Source organism: Dendropsophus ebraccatus, chromosome 8, assembly GCF_027789765.1.
Source record: "Dendropsophus ebraccatus isolate aDenEbr1 chromosome 8, aDenEbr1.pat, whole genome shotgun sequence".
NCBI lineage: Eukaryota > Metazoa > Chordata > Amphibia > Anura > Hylidae > Dendropsophus > Dendropsophus ebraccatus.
In genome coordinates, this window is record NC_091461.1 from 5,532,543 (window position 1) to 5,551,520 (window position 18,978).

Sequence of the window (18,978 nt, forward strand, 5' to 3'; positions counted from 1 at the left end):
TACTGTTGATGCCGACTAAAATGAATTTTCCGGTAATATTCTTATTTATTCTAGGGTGCTGTCATCATCATCCTCTTTCTCGCATGTGACCTTAAGTCTTGGGGTCAATCCGCCGCCCATTAACAAGCTGAGAAGGGGATGGAGCAGTGTCCCGGGCAGGAGGGGGTTAACGGTGCGTCGCTCGGCACAGGCCATCATTCAGACATGGCAGAGTTCATTAGTCACCGGGAACAGTTTAATTATTAGCGTTTTCACATGTCAACCTCTAACGAGCGCGAGGAGAGGACGGAGCCGCCTGTAATGAGCGCGAATTAATCCTTCTGTGTTTTCTTAATAGCTTTCTATTACAGAGGAAATTTCATGCCAAACCGATGTGATTAAATGCTGCACCTCTGAAGCTTCCATCAAACCCAGAAAGCTGAGCTCACCACCATCGCCAACCGACCGTTAACCCTCACCATCGCTCAAGGGGCTACAGGTGGTGGCTCCATATTCAGCTCCACCTACTGTACAACCAAGTCAGGAACAAGGCCCGACTCCACGAGATTCATGATGGCGGAAGCTGCAACACGGCTCATCACAACCACCAGTCTAATGTATGGCGATTAAGATAATTTAGCCGCTTCCTGACTTTTGGATTAAAAAAATCATTTTTTTGGCCTTCGACCTCGCTGGCCGCCATAAAAGCCATGTTGACATTTTTATGTAATATTCAGAAAATGATAGAAAGGCTTAAAAATGTGAGAAATTTTTTATTTATAAAGTCATTAATATTAATAAATATCAGGAAATGATTTCCAGGCCGCCGTATGCAGCTGCCTGTCGCTGAGTGCTCCTGGTGTAAAATCGCTGCCGGGAGGTGTCGGTCGCCATCGCGTTTCACATTGTTGATTTTTATGTTTGAGGATCTTAATAAACAAACAGAGAGTAGAGCGACGTGCCAGCCCCGCCGCCACCAGCGCAGTCAATGGCCCCCGTGCGGTATTAGTCACGTGGATTCATTAAGGGCAGAACTTTTCTGTGTTATTCTGGGGGATTATATTTGTTGACTCAGTAATGCCCGGTGCAGATTTCGTCTGCTCCTCCAGAGATGTGCGGAGAAATAGGAGCACAATGAAATAATTAGTGCACAATAAAGGTCAGGGATGTGGGGGCGGCCATAATTACTGGGGGGACAGGTGTGTTTTCAGATGCTGCGAGGTATGTGCAGATGGAGGCAGCAAGGAAATGATCTGTATCATGAAAGCAATAAGACAAATACGGCAGATCAGGCGGAGATTTCACAAGGCGGGGCGGGGGGGCGCATATATTTATACGTGGTGACCTCCACATTGCTCAGACTTCCTTAAAGGCACAATCACAATTTGCCACATGTTCCTTTATGTATTTACACAGATGCGAGACGGGCAGAGCAGCAAGACGTGTGGAAGAGCCCTGGGGGCTTCTGGGAGGGCTCTGCCGTCATTGCTCCTTTCTCACCTGTGAACGCGATCCTCACTCTCAGGTTTTCACGTGTCCCCACACTCAGTTTTTGGGGATTTTGTGATTCAGATGTAAACATGTTCAGCACATAAGGATCCACCGATCGGTTCTAGGTGGCAGTAAGCACCTACAGATGTGAAGTACGAGAAGACAAGCAATGAACCCCACACAGTGCATCCTGACAGTATTCACACAGGTTACGTTAGAGCGCATTAACTTACGTTGTTTCATCACGTCCTTTACATTTAAGTAATAACGTTCTAAAATTTTGTGTAAATGTTATGGCTGCAGTGACGGAATGGAACCGTAGAATCCTGTAAGACCAATTTGGTGTAACTGCAGGGGTTCCAGACATTGCAGCTGTAATACGAGGTTATTAGAGCAAATTTCCTGAATTTTGTTTTGGGTTCAAATGTCATAAAATATCAATTCCGGATAAATATAATCTGAATTGTCTTGTATAACACTTCCACAGTTCTCCAAGGTTTGAGGATTGTTATATACTCCCCAATGTGCAAGACATAAAGTCATGCAAGGCCTTCAAATGATCACATTAATAGACATTGAATGCTAACCTCAAAAGGTTTGTGCTTAATAGCTCATCTCTAGTTCTACTTTGGTCACGTTGACACTTTTTGTGCTATTATTTCTGAAGTCACAGGGAAAAAAAGGACAGAACATGAAAAATTAATCCCACTTTTTGAGGTAACACAAAAGTTCCGCACTACTTCAGAGGCAACACAAATTCTCCACCCACTTCTGAGGTAAAACAAAGGCTCCGCCCTACTTCTGAGGTAAAACAAAGGCTCCGCCCCACTTCTTTGGTAACACAAAGGCTCCGCCCACTTGTCGTAACACAAGCTCCACCCTACTTCAGAGGTTATACGTGCTCCACCCCACTTCCGAGGTAACACAAAGGTTCCGCCCTACTTCTGGGGTAACACAAAAGATCCGCCCCACTTATGGGGTAACACAAAGGCGCTGCTGTTCTAAATTTTCTCATATTGTTACTATCAGAAGTCAAGGATGGGAAATGTGCTGCTGTGTTCAACTCTCAGAGGATTGTCTACACTGCACCACTGCAACAAACCCTCAGCTATAGAGCACAAGAAGGTCAGGACATACTTTCAGGCTTGTCACATAAACTATCCATGTCCCATTTCCTCCTGGTGAAGTCAATGGGGAGTGGCTGGAACACAGAGTCTATTATATAGTTTCAGAGCGTTCCGTTCACCAATGACGGATCTGCATTTACATGAGCCTGGACGAGTCATCAGTCGTCTCCTTGTGATTGGCCTCTTCAGCCCGTCTTCTTCATCCATAGGTCGCACCATTAGCGGCAGCTTTGAAGGTGCTCATCACAGTAATGTTTGTCCCTCGTGCCACGGCCCCTCCATCATTTCCGTATATCCGCTTTGCTCGCAGCGTTTGTCCGTCCGTCCAGCTGATGAAACACGACTAATGAGCCTCATGAATCACAGCGTGGCCGTCCATGTGCTGCGTCATCTCAGGGGAGGCCGCTCCACATCGCCCCTCATCGCCTTAGGCTAACACAGTGGATATGATGAATGCTAAACAGACCTGCGCCATCTCCTTACCCACAATCCTCCACTGCGGCCGCACAGTCAGATGTGATTGCTTTCTGAACTCTTCCTGTAACTTCATTAGAGGTGATGTATAACCCGGGCTGATATAATTACACATGGGGGGGTACTCTCCATCTGCAGCCCCAAGACTGATGAACCTGTCCGCCATGGGTGCTCGATTGGTAAGGGATCTCATAACCAGTCCAGCTGTGGAAGGTTCTGACTCACAAGTGATGGACTACAAGGGCAGCTTTAACTTTAACATGTAGCTATCGGAAATGGTGAAGGCATCTGATGAAGGTCCGCGCTAAGTCCTGTACATGGTCACCCCCGTACTCACTAATAACTGACAAGCATTAACACCTGATGACCGCTGACATCTGATGATCATGGAAAAAAATGAATGCCAACAACTGACAATCACTAATGTCTGGTCATCATTGACACCTGATCATTGTAGAAACTTGAAGGTCAATGATGACTGACGATCACTGACACCTGAAGATGATGCACATGGTCACCTCCAAGGGAATACTGATGCTTCCTCTGTGAGCGGAGATGTTAATCCTGATCTTGTTGACAACTGAAGATGAAGGGCAACCTGTGATTACCGATTCCTTATGCTTGTTGACCGCTGACAATCACTGCCATCGATGATCGCTGGCAACTACTGAAATCTGATGATGCCTGACAATGGATGAGCAGCAAACCTGATGATCGCTGAGGACAGCCAATCACTGACACTTGATTATTGCTAACACTTGATGATCTATGGATCTGATTATTTCGGACTTCTGACGATCACTGACACCTGACGATCACTGACACCTAAAGATTACCAATACCTGATAATTACTGATGCCTGGTGATCACTGACACCTGACGAACACTGAAACCTAATGACCCACAGACACCATGGTCAGTGGAATTACTTCTGCAGATCTACAGTCGTTGCTAAAAAACGTTCCCATGGACCCTCAGGATGCTGGATTTATAGGGGGAAAAGTGAGAAGGGAGATGGTCAGAGAGAGGGGCAAAACCTTTATGGTGACTGCACAATTCTTGTCTATAGTCTGATGATCTTTAGCCTGACATGGCTGATACAAGAGAGTAATAGATTGTATATACCTGTCCTACAGTCACCTCCCCCCCCCCCCCAGCCTGACATGGCTGATACCAGAGAGTAATAGATTGTATATACCTGTCCTACAATCACCCCCCCCCCCCCAGCCTGACATGGCTGATACCAGAGAGTAGTAGTTGTATTTGTGTAGACAACAAATGAGGACAGACAGCAGGTGCAGAGCACATGATCCCAGTCATGTAGTGGAGTGTGTCCGGTTTCCCTGTGTATAGAGGAGAGGATGTAGAGTCTAGGCTGATCCGCCGCTGCAGGGCGATCACACAACGTTGATCATTAATCACATGATCTGCAGCGACTGATGGAGAAATAATTGAGGTGTAAATCTACGCCTGGGGCAGTCTCCTGTGAGCGTTTCCCTGCTTGTTAGTGAGTGTCATCCCCTGGTGTGGGTGATACCAGCGAGCACTGCCCCCTCCGAACCTTAATTGCCTGTATAATTAGGAGAACACAGCAGAAAGTTCACGGTGCCCTTTAAAGACGAGCAGACAACACGGCAGCAGCAGCGACAATACGGGACGATGGTGTCGTATGTTGTAGGCAGAGCTGGTGGTGTCACATGTTCCTCTGAGGATGATGAGGGTTGTGACATGTAAAAATAATCATGAGGATTTGTTTCTGATCTGAGAAATTGCTGTTATCTTGGCGGTCATTATAACTCGTCATCCACCATATGTATGAGGCTATGATGGCGCCTTCTGGCATGGTGGCACATGTATAAGTGTATGGGAAGATCCATGCCTGTGTCCGGCTGTGTTATATCATAGTGTCCGGCTGTGTTTTATCACAGTGTCCGGCTGTGTTATATCGCAGTGTCCGGCTGTGTTATATCATAGTGTCCGGCTGTGTTTTATCGCAGTGTCCGGCTGTGTTTTATCGCAGTGTCCGGCTGTATTATATCGCAGTGTCCGGCTGTGTTATATCGCAGTGTCCGGCTGTGTTATATCATAGTGTCCGGCTGTGTTTTATCGCAGTGTCCGGCTGTGTTATATCATAGTGTCCGGCTGTGTTATATCATAGTGTCCGGCTGTGTTATATCATAGTGTCCGGCTGTGTTATATCATAGTGTCCGGCTGTGTTATATCATAGTGTCCGGCTGTGTTATATCATAGTGTCCGGCTGTGTTTTATCGCAGTGTCCGGCTGTATTATATTGCAGTGTCCGGCTGTGTTATATCGCAGTGTCCGGGTGTGTTTTATCGCAGTGTCCGGCTGTGTTATATCGCAGTGTCCGGCTGTGTTATATCGCAGTGTCCGGGTGTGTTTTATCGCAGTGTCCGGCTGTGTTATATCGCAGTGTCCGGCTGTGTTATATCATAGTGTCCGGCTGTGTTTTATCGCAGTGTCCGGCTGTGTTTTATCGCAGTGTCCGGCTGTGTTATATCATAGTGTCCGGCTGTGTTATATCATAGTGTTCGGCTGTGTTATATCATAGTGTCCGGCTGTGTTTTATCGCAGTGTCCGGCTGTATTATATTGCAGTGTCCGGCTGTGTTATATCGCAGTGTCCGGGTGTGTTTTATCGCAGTGTCCGGGTGTATTATATCATAGTGTCCGGCTGTGTTTTATCGCAGTGTCCGGCTGTGTTATATCGCAGTGTCCGGCTGTGTTTTATCACAATGTCCGGCTGTGTTTTATCGCAGTGTCCGGCTGTGTTATATCACAATGTCTGGCTGTTATATTGCAATGTCCGGCTGTATTATATTGCAGTGCCTGGCTGTTATATTGCAGTGTCCTGCTGTGTTATATCGCAGTGTCCAGGTGTGTTATATTGCAGTGTCCAGCTGTGTTTTATCGCAGTGTCCGGCTGTGTTATATCATAGTGTCCGGCTGTGTTTTATCGCAGTGTCCGGTTGTGTTTTATCATAGTGTCCGGCTGTGTTTTATCGCAGTGTCCGGCTGTGTTTTATCACAATGTCTGGCTGTGTTTTATCGCAATGTCCGGCTGTTATATTGCAATGTCCGGCTGTTATATTGCAATGTCCGGCTGTATTATATTGCAGTGCCTGGCTGTTATATTGCAGTGTCCGGCTGTATTATATTGCAGTGTCCAGCTGTGTTATAGTGCAGTGCGCAGCTGTATTATATTGCAGTGCCTGGCTGTTATATTGCAGTGTCCGGCTGTGTTATAGTGCAGTGCGCAGCTGTGTTATATTGCAGTGCCTGGCTGTTATATTGCAGTGTCCGGCTGTATTATATTGCAGTGCCTGGCTGTTATATTGCAGTGTCCGGCTGTGTTTTATCATAGTGTCTGGCTGTTTTATCGCAGTGTCCGGCTGTGTTATAGTGCAGTGCCTGGCTGTTATATTGCAGTGTCCGGCTGTGTTTTATCGCAGTGTCCGGCTGTGTTATATTGCTGTGTCCGGCTGTGTTATATCATAGTGTCTGGCTGTGTTTTATCGCAGTGTCCAGCTGTGTTATATCGCAGTGTCCGGCTGTATTATATTGCAGTGTCCGGCTGTGTTTTATCGCAGTGTCCGGCTGTGTTATAGTGCAGTGCCTGGCTGTTATATTGCAGTGTCCGGGTGTGTTTTATCGCAGTGTCCGGCTGTGTTATATTGCTGTGTCCGGCTGTGTTATATCATAGTGTCTGGCTGTGTTTTATCGCAGTATACGGCTGTGTTATATTGCAGCGTCCGGCTGTGTTTTATCGCAGTGTCCGGCTGTGTTATAGTGCAGTGCCTGGCTGTTATATTGCAGTGTCCGGGTGTGTTTTATCGCAGTGTCCGGCTGTGTTATATCACAATGTCTGGCTGTGTTTTATTGCAATGTCCGGCTGTTATGTTGCAATGTCCAGCTGTATTATATTGCAGTGCGCAGCTGTGTTATATTGCAGTGTTCGGCTGTGTTATATTGCAGTGTCTGGCTGTTATATTGCAGTGCCCGGCTGTATTATATTGCAGTGTCCGGCTGTGTTTTATCATAGTGTCTGGCTGTGTTATACTGCAGTGTCTGGCTGTTATATTGCAGTGTCCGGCTGTGATATATTGCAGTGTCAGGCTGTTATATTGCAGTGTCTGGCTGTTATATTGCAGTGTCTGGCTGTTATATTGCAGTGTCTGGTTGTTATATTGCAGTGTCCGGCTGTGATATATTGCAGTGTCTGGCTGTTATATTGCAGTGTCTGGCTGTTATATTGCAGTGTCCGGCTGTGATATATTGCAGTGCCCGGCTGTTATATTGCAGTGTCTGGCTGTTATATTGCAATGTCTGCCTGTGGTATATTGCAGTGCCCGGCTGTTAGATTGCAGTGTCTGGCTGTTATATAGCAGTGTCCGGCTGCTATATATTGCAATGTCCGCCTGTGGTATATTGCAGTGTCTGGCTGGTATATGCAGAGCTGAGGAGTCAGTAAGCCACAGCTCCGACTCCAACTCCGACTCCTGAATTTTATCAGGACCGACTCTGACTCCCGACTCCGACTCCTGCTCCTTCATAAATGGCCGGTCATATACCAGGGGAGATATCTATCACACTGGCTCAGCAGCTTCTCCCTAATGTCCTACATGATCCTGGGGCGACTTCTGAGGGAATATATACTGTATATAAAGCAGCTTCTCCTGTGTGTGCAGTGGATGCAGCCAGTCTCCAGCCTCCATGTCCGGAACTACTCACTACTAGACTAGATGGAGCAGGGGGTCTTTCCTGCTGATAGTCTTCTATGCTTGCGACGAATCACTGAGTCCAGCTTCCAGCGAAGTGGTTGCAAATGAGTTTATTCAAAACCTCCGTCCCTGTACACACACTGCAGCATGCCCCCAACTAGACGCCTATGCGTTTCAGCTGCGGATCGCAGCCTTAATCATGGCTAGACTCCGTGGGGTGAAGCTGCACTAAATAGCTGCTAGGTGGTGGTGCACGTCATCAGTCTTCTATGCTTCTAACTAAATATTCACCATACTTAAAGAAACACTGCTAACAATGCCAGATACCTGTGATATAGAGGTCAGCCATAGTGATATACAGGGGGTCACACATAGTGATATACAGGGGGTCACACATAGTGATATAGAGAGGGGTCACACATAGTGATATAGAGAGGGGTCACACATAGTGATATAGAGAGGGGTCACACAGTGATATACAGGGGGTCACACATAGTGATATAGAGAGTTGTCACACATAGTGATATAGAGAGGGGTCACACATAGTGATATAGAGAGTTGTCACACATAGTGATATAGAGAGGGGTCACACATAGTGATATAGAGAGTTGTCACACATAATGATATAGAGAGGGGTCACACATAGTGATATAGAGAGGTCACACATAGTGATATAGAGAGTTGTCACACATAGTGATATAGAGAGGGGTCACACATAGTGATATAGAGGGGTCACATATAGTGATATAGAGAGGGGTCACACATAGTGATATAGAGAGGGGTCACACATAGTGATATAGAGAGGGGTCACACATAGTGATATAGAGAGGGGTCACACAGTGATATACAGGGGGTCACACATAGTGATATAGAGAGTTGTCACACATAGTGATATAGAGAGGGGTCACACATAGTGATATAGAGAGTTGTCACACATAGTGATATAGAGAGGGGTCACACATAGTGATATAGAGAGTTGTCACACATAATGATATAGAGAGGGAGTCACACATAGTGATATAGAGAGTTGTCACACATAGTGATATAGAGGGGTCACACATAGAAGGTCACTGTGGGGGCACGCAATAGCACGCACACACACACACACACACACAGCCTGTTGCAGCCATAGCACACACACACACATACACACACAGCCTGCTGCAGCTATAGCACACACACACAGCCTGCTGCAGCCATAGCGCACACCACAACATTTTTTTCCAACTCCGACTCCAGCCAAAACTAGCTCTAATTCCGACTCCACGGCCCTGGTTAAATTGCAGTGTCTGGCTGTGATATATTGCAGTGTCCGGTTGTTATATTGCAGTGTCCACATATGTATTCCATTCCCTCTTCCAGGCCCCCGATCCCCGCTCCCCTTCTGTCACAGTCGTCAGAAGAAGCATCTAGTTATAATTGTTGCATTAATTGCGTCCAGTTGGTGTCCCGCAGAGTGTAATAATAGGAGTTATTCCCCGCCTGGTGCCAGTAATTGGACGTTGTACCTCATTACTATATTTACAGATTAGATGAGGGCAGAATCATTACCTTTAGTGGCTATTATCCTATTGTAACATATTAGAGGGATGCAGTGAAGACCCCATGGGACAGCTGGGCAGTAACACACAGAAGAACACGGGGTGCTCCATATATAAAATAACTACAATGGCCGATGTTCTCTGCAGAGTACGGGCAACTGATTCACAACTCATGTGAAAAAAACATGAGAAAACTCAGTGCCACTGCCAACCATGACCCACCACTGCCTACCCCAGCCAGCCAATGCCCATCACTGACCACAAATGCCTTCCTCTGCCAGCCATTATCCACCACCAACCACTACTGCTTACCTCTGCCAGCCAATGCCCACCACTGACCACTATTGCTTACCTCTGCCAGCCAATGGCCACTATTGCCTACCTCTCTCAGCCATGCCCCACCACTACTGTGTTCCTCTGCAAGCCATGACCCACCACTGCCTACCTCTGCCAGCCATGACCGACCACTACTGCCTAACTCTGCCAGCCATGACCCACCACTGACCACAAATGCCTTTTTCTGCCAGCCATGGTCCACCACTGATCACTATTGTCTACCCCTGCCAGCCAATTCTCACCACTGACCAGTACTGCCTGCTTTTGCCAGCCAGTGTCCATCACTGTAAGCAACAGCTGACACTGCCCATTACTGCCAGCCTCTGTCTGCTCCTACCCAACAATACCAACCACTTCACCCAACTACCAAACAATCCCAGTCCCTGCCCAGCACTACCATTCAACGCTATATAGAGGTTTCCTTTGAACAGGTGGAGAAAAATGTGAATGCCACTAAATAAGACACCCCTGTTATACAGAGTCCTCATTTGTATAGAGGTCTTGGTTATAAGCATTTGGTTACTTATACAGAGGCCATGGTTACAAACATCCCTCTGTTATATACAGACCTCAGTTATATATGGTCCCTGGTTAGAGACCATTTGTAAATAGAGTACTTGGCTATAAAGAGTCTTTAATTACGTAAAAGACTCTATATAATCGGCTACACTTGTAAATGGTATCAGCCACTACTTTGGCTTAGACCCTAATTTTTTCTATACATTGGTTCCCTCCATTCACATTACTGCTGCCTCCATTATGCTTTATATCATGGCCAGAGAACTGTGAGTAGTGTGAGTTTCGTATCTGCTGCCTGTAGACATCTTAAGTAACGGGACAGCGATGGGAAGAGACAGCGCTATGAACAATGGCTTCGTTTCTTTGCATTCCTCCATATACTTTGGTCTTCAGATGAAACAAGTGTCTCTACTGCTGCTAGAGTCAATCGTTCCCATTAACCTTTTCTTAGCTGGAGGGGCCACTCGAGAGACATCTCAATAGCATCTATTAACTTCTCTCCTGCTTGAGGGAATAGAAGGCAATGCAGATGACAGCACGCTGGACCATTTACTACGCCGCCAGGGTGCTCCACACTGCACCACAGAGAGCTGCATGCAAATTTATCCGGCAATTACACTGCACAACAGTTTATTTCCATAAATCTGCTAACCTTGTGACACCATCTCATAGAGGGAATGTAAATGTATAAACTACGGACATCTTATAAACTCCAGCAGTCTGAAGACGAAGCTCCTAACATCCTCATGTCAGCCTCATAGAGGGAAAGTAAATTTATAAACTACAGACATTGTATAAACTTTGGCTGCCTAAAGATGAAGCTCCTGAAGCACCAAAGCCAACCCCAGTACATAAAAAAATCACAGGAATCACAGTATATAATCACAGCCCCACAACCATTTACAGTACCTAAAAACAGCACCAAAACCAATGTCAGTACTGAAAACAACACCAGAACCAACCTCGGTACATAAAAACAGCACCAAAACCAATGTCAGTACATAAATACAGCACCAGAACCAACATGAGAACAGAAATACAGCAGTACAACCAAAAAAGGGACAGTAATACAGCACCAGAACCAACCTCAGTACATTATTACAGCACCAGAACAAGCTCACTACATAAAAAGCACCAGAACCAACCCCAGGATATATATAACAGCACTTAAACCAACCTCAGTACAGAAATAAAGCAGCACAACCAAAACAAATACATTAATACATAATCAAAACCACCCCTTGGTACATTAATACAGCATCAGAACCAAGCTCAGTACATATGCATATAGCACCAGAACCAAGCTCAATATATATATATATATATATATATATATATATATGCACAGCACTTGAACCAATGTCAGTACTTGCATCATATATATACATAACCAACCTCAGTACATATAAATATACCGTTTCCCCTAAAATAAGACATCCTCTGAAAATAAGGCATAGTGGAGAATTTACAGGATAGCTTAAAATAAGGCATCCCCCTGAAAATAGGGCATCAGTCAAAAGTAAGACCCCCACCGCCACCACCGTCCATTTTTACCATTCATTTTTGCAACAGTTTTTTCCTTTAAATGTATATGTTAAACCATGGGTCTCCAAACTGCGGCCCTCAAGCTGTTGCAAAACTACATTTCTCATCATGCCTGGACAGCCAAATCCAAAGCTTTAGCTGTCCAGGCATGATAGGAGTTGTAGTTTCGCAACAGCTGGAGGGCCGCAGTTTGGAGACCCATGTGTTAAACGGACAGTAAAAATGCAGTGTTAACCTAACCATAGCTCCTCCTACTTTGCAGTTATTTCCTGTATTAATTGCACCTGTTTGAACTCATTAGCTGTATGAAGGACACCTGTCTACAATCACAACCCAAGCTCTCCACTATGGGCAAAACCAAAGAGCTGTCTAAAAACACCAAGGAAAATATTGTAGACCTACACAGGGCTGGGATGGGCTACAGGACAACAGGCAAGTGGCTTGGTGAGAAGTTTGGCAACATTTTTGAAGAACGGAACAAACACAAGATATCAGTCTTCCTCAGTCTGGGGCTCCATGCAGGATCTCGCCTCATAGGGTAAAGATTATTCTGATAAAGGTCAGGAATCAGCCCAGAATGACACAGGAGGACCTGGTCACTGACCTGAAGAAAGCTGGAACCACAGTCTCATTGATTACTGTTAGTAACATACTATGCCGTCATGGATTATAATCCTGCAGAGCACACAAGGTCCCCCTGCTCACACCAGAACATGTCCAGGCCCGGGTGACATCACCAATGGCCATCTGATCCAGAGAAGACATGGGAGAAGGTCATGTGGTCAGATAAGACCAATATAGAACTTTCTGATATCAACTCCAGTCACCGTGTTTGGAGGAAGAAGGAGGAGGAGGACAACCCCAAGTACACAGTCCTAACCATAAAGCATGGGGGATAAACGTCATACTTTTGGGGTGCTTTACTGGAAAGGGACCAGAATGACTGCACCAAATTGAAGGGAAGATGAATGTATTACAAGATTTTGGCTAATATCCTCCTTCCCTCAGTAAGAGCATAAAGATGGGCTATTGTCAGGTCTTCCAGCATGACAATGACCCGAAACCCACAGCTGGGACAACTAAGGAGGAAACCCACAGCCAGGACAACTAAGGAGGAAACCCACAGCCAGGACAAATAAGGAGGAAACCCCCAGCCGGGACAACTAAGGAGGAAACCCCCAGCCAGGACAAATAAGGAGGAAACCCCCAGCCAGGACAACTAAGGAGGAAACCCCCAGCCGGGACAACTAAGGAGGAAACCCCCAGCCGGAACAACTAAGGAGGAGACCCACAGGCGGGACAACTAAGGAGGAAACACACAGCCAGGACAACTAAGGAGGAAACCCCCAGCCGGGACAACTAAGGAGGAGACCCACAGCCGGGACAACTAAGGAGGAAACCCCCAGCCGGGACAACTAAGGAGGAGACCCACAGCCGGGACAACTAAGGAGGAAACCCCCAGCCGGGACAACTAAGGAGTAAACCCACAGCCGGGAAAACTAAGGAGGAGACCCACAGCCGGGACAACTAACGAGGAAACCCACAGTCGGGAAAACTAAGGAGGAAACCCACAGTCGGGAAAACTAAGGAGGAAACCCCCAACCGGGACAACTAAGGAGGAAACCCCCAGCCGGGACAACTAAGGAGGAGACCCCCAGGCGGGACAACTAAGGAGAAAACACACAGCCAGGACAACTAAGGAGGAAACCCACAGCCGGGACAACTAAGGAGGAGACCCACAGCCAGGACAACTAAGGAGGAGACCCACAGCCGGGAAAACTAAGGAGGAAACGCAAAGCCGGTACAATTAAGGGGGAAACCCACAGCTGGGACAACTAAGGAGCAGACCCACAGCTGGGACATCTAAGGAGGAAACACACAGCCGGGACAACTAAGTAGGGAACACACAGCCGGGACAACTAAGGAGGAAACCCAAAGCCGGGACAACAAAGGAGGAAACCCACAGCCGGGACAACTAAGGGGGAAACACACAGCCCGGACAACTAAGGAGGAAACCCACAGCCGGGAAAGCTAAGGATGAGACCCACAGCTGGGACAACTAAGGAGGAGACCCACAGCCGGGACACCTAAGGAGGAAACCCACAGCCGGGATAACTGAGGAGGAGACCCACAGCCGGGACACCTAAGGAGGAAACCCACAGCCGGGACAACTAAGGAGGAAACCCACAGCCGGGACAACTAAGGAGGAAACCCACAGCCGGGACAACTAAGGAGGAAACCCACAGCCGGGACAACTAAGGAGGAGACACACAGCTGGGACAAGTAAGGGGAAACTCACAGCCGGGACAACTAAGGAGGAAACCCACAGCCGGGACAACTAAGGAGGAAACACACAGCTGGGACAACTAAGGGGGAAACACGCAGCCCCACAACTAAGGGGGAAACACGCAGCCCCGACAACTAAGGAGGAAACCCACAGCCGGGAAAACTAAGGAGGAGACCCACAGCCGGGACAACTAAGGAGGAGACCCACAGCCGGAACAACTAAGGAGGAAACCCACAGCCGGGACAACTAAGGAGGAGACCCACAGCCGGGACACCTAAGGAGGAAACCCACAGCCGGGACACCTGAGGAGGAAACCCACAGCCGGGACACCTAAGGAGGAAACACACAGCCGGGACAACTAAGGAGGAGACCCACAGCCGGGACAACTAAGGAGGAGACCCACAGCCGGGACACCTAAGGAGGAAACACACAGCCGGGACAACAAAGAAGCTTTGTTGGTGGTCACCCTCCTATCAGTGCCCCAGGCAGTAACATAGTTTTTTGGACTCTTGCAGGGTCCTACAACCCCTGTGCCACTGCAGGTTCTGGGCATATGTAGATTGGCACTGAAGGTACATGTTATTGCGTATTCTGTGGATGGTAAAGGTAGTACTGCACTTTGGTCACTAGATGTCACCCTGTATTTTCTTACTATTGTAAAGCACAGCTGTTGGCATATGCTTAAAAGGTTAATGGTGTGCGTTCCTAGGCACATAGCTTTCCTGTCTGCCACCAGCTGGTATTTGGCCTGTCGTCCAATCTCTTGTCCTCTCCACCAATCAGCAACTTATAGAAAACCTATAAGTAGAGGTGGAGTGGTCTGTGAGTTCTGTAGTACTAGTCTAGAGAGAGAAACACAAGCTAGTTCCTGTTGGGAGACTTTCCTGAGTCTGGTCAGTTGTCCAGGGCCCTATGCCGGGTTCCATGTCAGTATTCTGCCATTTTTCTAAGTGTTCCTGTATGCTAGCCATGTAGGACTAGTACACATTGGGTGCGACTACCATTGAAAAAGGAAACCTAAACCTATCCACGCTGACAGTCTATCCTATTCTTTCTTCAAGCCCTTCCCCAGGAGCTTCAGTCTAGACAGTGGGTTGGGAAAGAGCAAGTACGTTGACTTACCCTGCTGCAACTTGCTAGGACCTAAAGGAAAACCTGGATGTGTCACTCAGTGAGTAAAGGTTGTTCTTCACTTTTAAGAAAATTACAAGTAAAAGTGTTAACCTGTTTAAGTACTGCATCATCACACTACAAAACACAGGGACTACTCCTTTATTGGGTGTGTGTTGGGACCCAGGGAGGGCTGAGACCACTCCACGCCCTGTGACAAGTGCAGCAGCAGTTCTGGAACATCTAGTACCCCCGGATGGTTACCACACTCCCCCATACCTCTAAAGAAACCTCTAAAACTCAGCTCTCCCTGTTCCCATGATGGGTGTCAGGGCCCTCTCCATGCCGCCAGTGGCCTGCTGCAGGCAGTGTGATGCAGCGACACACAACTTGTCGCAGGATTCTGTTGTCCTCAAGGCTCCAACCTAATCTAGGGTGAAAGTCCAAAGCAGCCTGAAAAGCAAAGATAGACAGCGCTTCATGGTGCAGAAATACAAGATTAAATAATAATAATAATAATAAAGGTGGACTCCCTGACCTGGTGGAGTTGTGCAGATGTGTGTGTGTGGGACCGCGGCCCTCCTGTGGACCTTCAAAGGGGAGAAACAGCAAACACACCTATTTCATGTATTTTATTTTTTTGATAATTTGCATCATATATGGTCTGGCCTCCATGGTGGATGACCTGTGCGTACTTACCTGTGACTGCTGTCCAGTGCATCGGAGGTGGATTCCATGTGAGCTTTCTGCTCCTCCAAAGTTTTTAACAGGATCCACTTCCTGAGGACATCTGAAAGCGGTGTTCAGCTGGGGATCGGGGTAATGCGCCATGCATGCTGCTGGGTCCCCCTTCCCATTTGGGCCACTCATGGTCCCTGCTGCCTTTGTGACTACAGGGGATTTACTCATTACCGATGATGATGGCAGGTTTACATATCAGCTCAAAATGTTAACCTACATGATGCTGTAAATGCAACAGAAGAGGTGCAAAGGTTGAGGATACTTTATTCTCCACTTCCTAGAATGCACAGGGACAGAGGAGGTGGGCCACTGGACTCTAAATTTTTTTCAAATTAGCTGGTTTCAGAAGGTTATATAGATTTGTAATTTACTTCTATTTAAAAATCTCCAGTCTTCCAGTACTTATCAGCTGCTGTATGTCCTGCAGGAAGTGGTGTACTCTCTCCAGTCTGACACAGTGCTCTCTGCTATCACATCTGTCCATGTCAGAAGCTGCACAGAGCAGGAGAGGTTTTCTATGGGGATTTGGACAGTTCCTGACATGGACAGAGGTAGCAGCAGAGAGAATACACCACTTCCTGCAGGACATACAGCAGCTGATAAGTACTGGGAGACTGGAAATTTTTAAATAAAAGTAAATATACAAACCTATACAACTTTCTGAAACCAAGAAAACGATTTCCGCCGGAGTACCCCTTTAAAGCCGTTGCAATGTATCAGTGCAGTTGGTGACATAAGGAGGTAGAGAATTATATTATATCACAGAGCGCTATTATACCAGACAACCCCTTTAATCTTCTGGGCCCTAATGCAGACCCTGTAGCGGGGCCCCATACACCATCCACAGAGCGGCTCCTACCTTTAGGACCCTAGGGTCTGGGTGTTCCTGGCGTCTCCTCCAGCTCCGTCATTGCGCCTATGCACAGCACTTGTGTTTCCATCCGTCGTGTTATTCCGTGCCCCTCTGCCCCGTCGGCCATTGTTCGGTGAAGGCTGTCATTAGCGTTTGTGCGGATTATGAATGCGATGAACGCAGGATTTCATACTGACCGCAGCGTCAGCCAGGAATTAGCAGCATTGTCTAAACGCCGGCACATGACCGACTCCGATGGTAAACAGAAAAAAATCCCAAGAATAATAATTATCCCAATATTAGGGAGACAAAGGCTGGGCAGCGGGCGGCCGGCGCTCACACTCCCCACAACTTTCCTTCATTATAAACGCTTCTTACAAGTAGGAAACATGGCTCGTGGCCACAAGAAAAGCAATCAAGATTTCCGTGCTCCCAGCATGCGGCGTAGGGCGCAGCGCTCGCTATTAGCCGGCAGGGTGAGCGCTCCCCCGGCTCATCTCACATTCCTCACACCTTCCCTCTGTTTGTTTTGTCAATGACTGAAGATGAGGGAACATGAATTATAGAAGGTTCTTCATTAGCTGCGGATATTTCCGGATTCTCTGTTTAAGTAGTTAATGCGCGGCTCTTGAGATATCAGGCCCATCGCGTTGATTTAAAGTGACGGCGCGTCTGCATGGATTGTGGAGACTCTTGTACAACGTCCCTGCGACTAATGAATTGGGATAGAAGAACAAAGATCCCACCGGCAGCCCCCTGTATAGTGAGATGCCGGGACCCCCCCGGGACAGTCTGCCTGGCATTCTATATACTGTATATTCAGCCACATCGTATATAGCAATTGTCTGCACTGTGCCCCATATATTCAATACATACACATTATAGACCCCCCCCCCCCCACTGACGGATCCAGCATGATATATAGTACTGACTATACTGTGCCCCATGTATATATTCACTACATACACATAATAGACCCCCCACACTGACTGATCCAGCATGATATATAGTACTGACTATACTGTGCCCCATGTATATATTCACTACATACACATGATAGACCCAAACAAGCCCCCCCCACCCCCGCAACGGCTCCAGTGTTATATATCTTAAATAGTGCAGAGACAGAGTACAGGAAGTGAGGGCGGGTCTTAAAGGAGGCAGAGACAGAGAACAGGAAGTGAGGGCGGGTCTTAAATAGTGCCGCAGCAGAGCACAGGAAGTGAGGGCGGGTCTTAAATAGTGCATACATCCCCCCCCCCCCCCCCCCCCCGCGAGCAGAGGTGAAGGACATGTGACTTTTGTCTCTCCTGTGGGTCTGGTTTCGGTTATGTGCTCACAAGACAGTGAACGTCAACGGGAGATGTAGTTTTCTAACTGTGCACCATGCTTTAAGACTGACAGCTCTGGAGAAAGATTGGTATGGGCCACCGGAGCGGCCAGGAGGGTGGAAGGTTCATCCCCCCGGATTGTTACATTGTATCTGTTATATATCTATGATGCATGATGGACGTACTGATGACATCACCAGAGCGGTGGGATTGTGATGATATTACAGGAGGGTGGAGGGTTCGTCCCCCTGTATTGTTTTTTTTTTTTTTTTTTTTTTTTTTTTTAAATTTAAATAAATCTTTATTTATCTTCATACAAAATAACATAAATATAAATATACCCAATACTTCCCCTACCTCCCCAGATACCCCCCCTCCTCTCCCCCCGAGCAAATGCCATTACAATCCATAAATTAGGTATTACACTCAACATAAACGATTTCATCCATATCTCTTTTCTATTGCCTAGTTGACTGGGTCTATCTATTTACCTTCTCCTCCTCTTTCATAACTTCCATATAACTTGCATGCTTCTCTCCAGCTTACCACACTCGGGATATTGGGAGAAATCCAATTTTTAACCACTTGCAATCTTGCTATAAAAAGTAATTTATTTAATCGTATTCTATCTTTCTTCTTTTTTACTTGGGAGTCCTCTCCTAACAGCACTAGACCTGGTGTAAAGGGTACCTCAAATTTAACTTCTTTTACTATTTCCTCTATCACTGCACTCCAATACTCTCTTATTTTTGGACAATCCCACATTAAGTGCATCCAGTCTCCCGGACTTCCCTCACATCTTACACATTCCGGGGAATCTCTCTTTTTTATTTTAGCTAAGAAAGAGGGGGTATAATACAGTCTATTTACAATATTGAACTGTACCATTTGGTGGTTACTATT